Here is an 8,730-nt window from a genome sequence, read left to right on the forward strand (position 1 = left end):
TCCTCCTTTATTTCCCCTTCCCATCCCTTCCCATCCTCCCCAACGCCCCCCCATCGTTCCTGCCTCCCCCCCGCCCAAAAGTTGTAAATTTCGTTTTCAACATAACAACTTGTACATCTCATTGTTGCAATGTCTCCACCTGTATCCCTATGGAAACGATTTGTTTTTCACCTTCCCCTCCAAAAATTATACCCACATCAAATACAGTGAAAGCTGGGATTATACTGTAGGGGAGGGACATAAAAAGCAACAAAGAAATAATCTTATAAATGCGTTAGAAAAAATCACATTGACTCAGCCTTATTGTTCATGGCTGAGGCTCATAGCTAGAACCATCACAAGCATTTTGCTAGTTCATCAGAGATGGAGAGTCATGCGGTCTTATTCCTATACAGGCTTTGAACTTCCCTCCTCCAGATATCTGCCTTTGAGTACCTAGCATTATGAAAACATGACCCACTGTGGCCTAGTTTTAGTTTAATTTTATAATGCACCAGTCAATAATGATGAATTCTGGGTTCAAAAAAGGGGAACAAAATTCGATAAGTATATTTTATTGCGTTTATCCACAAATGACTTTCTTCTGCACTGGGTAATGGGAATCACAGCAAGATGTCAATTATAACAAAGAATAGAAAACTTTGGCAGGGAAATTTGTAAAATGTCACATCAGGTAGGTCTGCTTGCTAATAACTTTTCAACTTTTAGTAATGTAGATCCACGAGTTAAAACATCATCAAGTTTAAGGGAAAATTTAAATTTATCAGTTCATAAAAAAGACTTTTCTTTTTACTTTTTTTCAGTGGTAAAGTGCTTGCCTTGCATGCCTGAGGCCCTGGGTTCGATTGGTCAGCACCACATAAAAAAAGACTTTCCTAATGAAGTTCCTCTGATATTGTTATTAGAATATGTGGGTAGATAGCTACCACAGGGTTCATTGTGTAATTTGGATAATATGATGATATTTTCTCTTTCCTGTGAGCTTGTGTCTACTTCAATATTGCCCCCATATCACTCATACATGTATCGTGAGTATGTAGAATGCTTCATTTGTTTATGATGTTTAAGAACATGCACAGGTTTAATATGCTAGAAATTGCCTTTAAATCTAAAAATCAGATTCATTTTCAGATTTTCAATGCCTTTGCAGTTAATCCTTATAAATTGCATATATTATTAACTCCAGTGCATGATAATACATTTGGGATGGATTGTTAACACAAAGATAGGTTGGGGTAATCCATGTTCAAATCAACTCAGTTTCCTCTCACACACAATAACATCTTTAATTTGCTAGACACTGGGTGAAAAGTAGGTTCAGTTACAACTTGGTGAGAAACTTCTTTAGTGGGAGTAATGAAGATATATTTCTATGAAATTTACCTGTAAGAGTTTTGACAAGTTCCCATCACAATGCTCAGATTTTAATAATTTCTGACATCCGAGGAAAAGAGATGCTCCCAAAATATCTTGTTCTTGGCAAGAATGGGCTTCTGGTTAAGAAAAACGGTGCCACTATTGTGTGATTTGAAATAGGGAAAGGATTTTTTGAAATCCCAGCCTCTTCTTGCCTTTCTGTCATGTATTAGGAAAGTCAAAACTGAAAATTTTGGAGGAGAAAGGAAGACAGAGAGGAAGAGAGAGAAAGAGAAAGAGAGAGACTGGGGTGATGGTTCTGGGACGGAGAAAACAGAGGGAAACGGAAAGCAAGAGAAACTTAGGTATAAAATACAAAGCAAATATCTTTACAGATACCTTTCAAACCTACCACAGGGTTTGGGTATAAGTGATTGATGGTGATATAACAAAGGCTATATAACAGCAAGGTGTTTTATTTTCCCCAAATCCAGCAGGGGGGAATAAATAAAACAAGAATATAAAAAGTAAAGAACTTTTAATACCTACAAGTACAGCAAAGATGAAATAGATCTTAATGCCCAGCCATATAAATATAAATCCTCATACTACTGGCGTTTTTTACTTGTATTCTATGTACTTGATGTATTTGTCTTTTTACAAAAATTTAAGAGACACTAAGAGCCAGGTTCAGAAAATATGTATGAATTTTTAATCCAATATAACAATTTTCAGACTGACAATTTCAAAGAATTATATAATCATAATTACTACATGGAGTGAACAAATTGGACATCATGAATTAAACATACAGGTAAGGAGAGAGACAGTAACAGTAGAAAGAATTTTTAAAATATCACTGACGATATTAGTATAAAACAGAAAACAAAAGACTTTGATGAACTCATCAGTGTAGTGGGAAAAATACATATGAAGATATCAGTGAGCTTAAAGACTTTTCAATAGACAGTTACCAATCTGAAATTGAGGAGATAGAAAAAGGAATGAATTAAAAGAAATAAAATATTCAGCATCTATGTGATAATTATTGAAGGTATCATATATGTATAATGAATACTAGAGAAACAAGAATACAAAGGCCAGAACAGCTGATCAAATGATAATAGTTGAAAATTAAACAAAATTTATATGAAATTCCAGAAGCTTACAGAAAACAAAGCAAAATATTTTAAAAAATCATATTTTAATGGCAGAACACCAACAGCAGAAATAAAAAAGTTACCCACCATACAGTGAGACCATTGGCAGATATTCATAGCAGCATATCAAAAAGGAACAATCACTATGTGCACATGTTCTTATAAAATAATATTTAAAGAAATGAATTCCAAGAGATGGAAATGAGATTTTTGGTGTTGGTGCTGCTGTTTTTGTTATTTTCCTTTATTTGTCATTTGAAGGATGGGGGGGCACAGAAAAGGTGGGACAAAGGGAGAACAAATGCAGCAGTGGTATTCATTAGACAGTATGTAGAAAATGAACTGACTGTCCCTCAATAGATGAATAGATCAAGAAAATGTGATATATGCTGGGTGCCGGTGGCTCATGCTTATAATCCTAGCTACTCAGGAAGCTGAGATCTGAGGATTGTGTTCAAAGCCAGCCTGGGCAGGAAAGTCCTTGACACTCTTATCTCCAATAAATCAACAGAGAAACCAGAAGTGGCATGTAGTTCAAGTGGTAGAGCTCTAGCCTTGAGCTGAAGAGCTAAGGAACAGTGCTCAGGCCCAGAGTTCAAGCCCCATGACCAACCAAAAAGAAGATATATATGAATTCAATGCTTCTATCAGAAAGAATGACACGGTCCCATTTGGAAGGACTTGGAAAAAAATCATATTAAGTGAAATAAGCCAGACCCAAAAGAACATAGGTCCCATGGTTTCCCTTATGTGTAATAAATAGTATACATCTAGGATAATCTTAGCAGATGAACAGAATAGCTCAATAGCTATGTACATATGATCATATAAGATGATGCTAAGAAAAATGAATCCCAAGATATGGGCACAGGAGGTTTTTCTTTGTTGTTGTTGTTTTTTTAATGTACTATGTGGATTTTTTTTTGTTTCTTTTACATGTACTTTCCCCTATGGTATAATTCCTGTTGTCACTGTATTTGATTTTGGTACCCTGGGTATTGTATAAATGTTTATGTCAATTAGGGAAGGGTAACAAAAAATGGTGAGTCAAAGGACAAAGATGAGAACCAATTCAACCGTGATACTCACAAAACCGTATGTTGGAAATGTTCTGTACAACTTTGGGGGAGGGCTTGGGGGAAGGGAAAGCAGGAGAAAAATGAAGGCAGGAGTAAAAAGTTAGCAAGAAATATACTAACTAACTTACTTATGTGACTGTAACCCCTAGGTACAACACCTGGACAATAAAATTTAAATTTAAATTAAACTGAAACTGTGAGTAGGGATGGGAGAGAAAAACTGGGAGAGAGCAAAGGAATGGCTGGCAGAGTTCAAAAGGAAATACATTTATTATCTGACTTACATAATTATAACTTTACCTGTACAATACATCTGTGTATTAGCTGAACAGTAATAATAAAATATATTTTTAAGAGAAAAAGAAAGACTGTCTGGTTCTAACACAATGTCTCTTAGCTGTGGTGAGTCAGAGGGAAAGTGGAAGAAAAAATGAGGGAGGGGTAAAAATGCTTGACAAGAAATGACCTCACTACCTTACTTATGGAATTATAAAGCCTCTTTGCATCACCTTTACAATAAAATTAAATTAAATTTAAAAAAAGAAAGAAAAATCACACATAGTGGAGCCTTACTTCAGAGGGACAAAGATAAAGATTTTATCAAAATCTTCTATATTTTTCCAAGCAACAATTAAATGGAGGAGAATATTTAAAGTATGGAAGAAAGACATAACAAAATAGAGCAAAACTAAAAAAGAAAGAGAAGTTTAGAATCTCATATTCAACAAAATTCTTATGAGAAGAAAACATTGTCGGGCATAAGAGAACAATAACAAAAAAAAAGTGATTTTTTTTTCTTTGTGTGTTGTGGGGCTTGAACTCTAGGCCTGGTTACTGTCATTGAGCTCTTCAGCTCAAGGCTAGAACACTACCACTAGAGCCACAGTGCCACTTCTGGCCTTTGTTTTTGTTGTTGTTGTTGTTTTAGTTTTTACTGTTTATATGGTGCTGAGGAATCCAACCCAGGGCCTCATGTATTGGAGGCAAGCACTCGACCACTCTGAGCCACCTTCCCAGCCTCAAAAGTGAGTGAACTTTGTCCTTCATCTTCCCAGATTCATCCATCAAAGTTTTTCAGAAGGAATAAAGAAAGGAGTCATCTTAAATGTCTTTCAAGATGATCTTGGTAATTCTAAATCACTTTTGATGAAATGACATTGTTTAGTGTGACACAATTCAATGAATGGACAGTCATGGTGTTAGTGACCTCTTCTGGAGAGATTATGTGTAAATAAATCTCAATCCCTATTAGGTTGGAAAAGCTCATGACCAACAACGTCTGCAGAATCCCACTCCCAGCTAGTCTTTTAGATGATTGTCCATTGCTCCCCTTAGAGTTCATTATCAAATTTGAACCATGAAGCCTTGTATTTGCCCTGGTTACTAGCCTCGAATTCACTGGTTAGAATCCTAGCTGAGGCCATTCTTGATCATCCTTGTCTATAGTTTTCACGCGTTCACAGCTGGAGAGTATTCACTATGTTTAGTCCTGCAAATTAGACTCTGACTTTCCAGTATAAAATTACAAATTTGTTTCTTTTCACATGTTGTCATAAATTTCTTATAAGGACCCAAATAATAGTCATCCCTGGGCAAATGAGTCCATCAACAATGAGGAGAGGACTCTGGAGGTAGTTTGGATCTTAAAATATTAAAAATAGCATTTTTGCTTAGATGCCTTTCTGAATAAATCTAATTTAAAATAAACTAAGTATAAAACTGGGCACTGGTGGCTCATACCTGTAGTCCTAGCTACTCAGGAGGCTGACATCTCAGATCATGACTCGATTCCCACACAGGCATGTAAATCTGTAAGCCTCTTATGTGGCTGCAATGGTAAAGCACTAGCCATGAGCATAAAATTTAAGGAACAATAACACTGAGTCCCTGAGTTCAAGTCCCATTACTGAAATAAATAGATTAGTAAATAAAATAATTTATTAATCAACTAAATATAGCTACTCTGTGGCTGTACATTTAAGAGACAATTTTCTAAACATTCCAGAGAGAACATGAGATGAAATAAAGTCATATATGTTGATGCTTGGTTTTGTTATCAATGCCATGAGAATGTATCAAAGAGTTTGATCTAGAATAAATGAGTATATTGATTGAACTCTATTATTCCTGACAACTGAGATGACAGTTTGAATATCTGGTGAATGAAATCATGTATTGATTCTTATCTAAATGACAGGTGTTCACTTTTCAAAAAGGAAGATGAAGATGAGAATTTTTTAGTTGGATTGAGGGCAGAACATATTTTGGGAAGTTGACACACAAAATATCAATCAATAGACTATCTTTTAAAGAGTTTCCTTAGGACAATAAAATATATGTAGGGGTAGCAGAGTAACATGTAAAATATATCATTCAGTTTAGAGGACTTGTGAAAGGATTAAAAAGGTGATTAGGTTTCCATGGAGATATTTTTTAAATTTTTTTTAAATTAATTTTTTAAAGTTTTATTATTGTGAAAATACCATACAGAGGGGTTACAATTACATGAGCAATGTAATTAAGACATTTTTTGAATTTTTTTATTTATTAAAGATATATATATATATATATATATATATATATAATAGGTATATTTATATGTTATAGGTATATATCTGGCACATTGGCTGGTTTGATATTTTCTGGTATTATGAATATTTAAAAACAAATTGCTTTTGAAAGTTTTATTCAAAAAGAAAGAAAAAGAGAGGGTGTGGGTATCTTTCCATAGCTGAAAGTACTTAAAAATTACTGAGAGGAAAATAATCTAAAGAAGATATCATTCTTGATAAAGAAATGAGGCAGTTTCAAATTAAAAGTACAAGATTAAGTACTTTTCATAAAATATTAAAACTAAAATCACATGCATAAGGTATTTAATTATAAGAATAGCAGTGAAATTTTAAAAGGACAGGATTTATCAATGATAAATAGGCGTTTTTAGTGCAAATACTGCAGAAAAATTTTCCAAGCAAAGATCATAATCATTCTAATCTATATAAAAAACAATCTCAGTTCTTTAAACAATGTAGAGTACATCTGAATTCAGCCATTTCAATGAAATGCCAACTTACAAACCTTAAATCTAAAATAATGTACTTAGTTTTATGTCTCATTTCTCTCTTGGCGGTCCATGTTTTCAGGAAAATCTGTAATGGACCATGAAGTTGGCTGTGCATTGCTATCACTTGTTTAAGTTTCTCTTCCTTGGCTCTTCTACAGTGGCAAACTGTTCTTTTTTCCATGAAGCTACTGAGAAAATCATCTATTTCAGTTTTTCCCTCCGAGAAATCTTCAGCAATATTATCAGATTCTTCCTCAGCTTCATGTGCAGCGACTTTCCATCTTGCCTGTAGGGCACTTGCACTACAACTCTCACTCAGTTCATGTTGTCTCTGCCTCTTCTTTTCAAACGTAGATTTCATTTGTGTAAGTAACTCATACTTATCTAAAACAGTTTGCCTTTTGGCTTCCAAACTGGGCTCCAAGAGGAGAGTTTTCTTGCTAATTCCTCAATACTTTTTACTAAATCACCCTTGTCATTAATAATTTGTTTTAGTTGAGGTAAACTCAAACTGTTCTAGTAATACTTCCTCTTGTTCATTCATATCTGTGAGTTGTGACACAATTCTGAGAGTTCTGGAAATGCATCAGGGACATCTGGCATCTTGTACCCAAAACCATTTTGGCTTATAGGTGTTGAAGTTTCCATTGTGGGAACAGGCAATGGCCGACTTGAAAGGACACCAAATGTAGGAGCAGCAGACTTGGCTGTTGTATAACTTGTTGAAGAAGAAACAGTGTCAGTAACAAAGAAGTTATGTTCTGTTAGCTTCTTGAGGAGGATATGCAGGAAGAAATGGAAAACCCTAAGAAGCATAAGGAGGCAGCCCACCTGGGTTACTATACAGGTATGGAAATGCTGTTGAAGTGGGAGCTAAAACAGGAGAATTCTTCCAAAACTCATCCAACAGACTCTGGCTAATCTTTCCAAGATCTGAGTGTATTGTAAAATTGCTTACTAATTGAGAGGTAACATATATTCCATGTTTATCCATTAAAGGATGTCAGATTGGTGGATAAACACTGATTGCTGGTTTTTCCTGAGGAAACTGTGGAGGAAGTACTATATTAATGTTAATTGTCAAGTTGTTTACAGTGAAGGGCAATCTGTATTCCACATCTTTCTGTATTTCAGCTATACTGGAGTGGGAGTTCCGGAGGGACTCGATCAAGCACTGCTTCTGCTGTTGGAGGCTGGTGAGGCCACCACCAGGGATCCTGCTGTGGAGAAGGAGGCGCTCTTGGTCAGGGGAAAGAGCCAGCTCATCCTCCTCGCGTCCCTGGGGCAGGAGGCCCTACAAGGTTTGGGCCTGCTTCTCCCAGAGGCTGCCTGGCAGGTCTCCAGCTACAGAGGAGTGGCCTGAAATACCCAAGGTTCGAGTCCGGTTGTGTGTGTGTGGGGAGGAGCAGAGGGGCAGGCCGTGGGGCAAGCCAACGGCGCCTTTTACCAAGTAAACCAGGTTCCTGGTCCCCGGGTTTGGGGGACCATGACATAACTGGAGAGAGCTGGAGAGAGGTAAATTGTCAAGCAGGACACAAGCAACCAGGATCCTACCCTTGGAGGCCCAGGTGCTCCAGACTGGCTAGCCAGTCAGATTGTAACCTGGCTGCGCTCGGCGTGCCTGGCCTCGTCCTACCATGAGCACATTTCTTATCAAGCATTGCTGCCTACTCCTTTGTTTCCCTTTGCCATCCCTGCTGCGACACCCCCTCTCCCCCATCTAGTCCCCCGACTCCTCCCCAAAGTTCTAAATTTCATTTTTCAACTTAATGTCTTGTATATTTCATTGTTGTAATGGGTTCCTATTTAAACAATTTGTTTTTCCCTTCCCCTCCACAAATTATACCAACATTAACTACAGTGAAAACAGGAGTTATACCGTGGGGGAGGGACACACCAAGCAACAACAACAACAACATATAACCCTGGGCTGGGAAGGTCGCTCAGTGTTAGAGTTCTTGCCTTGAATGCAGGAGGCCCTGGGTTCAATTCCTCAGTACCACATAAACAGAAAAAGCTGGAAGTAGCACTGTGGCTAAATAAGTAGAGCACTAGCCTTGAGCTGAAGAGC

General features: G+C 36.7%; 1 pseudogene; it reads right to left on the bottom strand.

Moving 5' to 3' along the window:
• Positions 1-6,673: 6,673 nt before the first annotated feature.
• Positions 6,674-7,925, bottom strand: LOC138823577 (vacuolar protein sorting-associated protein 37A pseudogene; annotated as a pseudogene).
• Positions 7,926-8,730: the final 805 nt, after the last annotated feature.

Source organism: Dipodomys merriami, unplaced genomic scaffold (assembly GCF_024711535.1).
Source record: "Dipodomys merriami isolate MVZ:Mamm:240054 unplaced genomic scaffold, mDipMer1.0.p SCAF_1209, whole genome shotgun sequence".
Taxonomy (NCBI): domain Eukaryota; kingdom Metazoa; phylum Chordata; class Mammalia; order Rodentia; family Heteromyidae; genus Dipodomys; species Dipodomys merriami.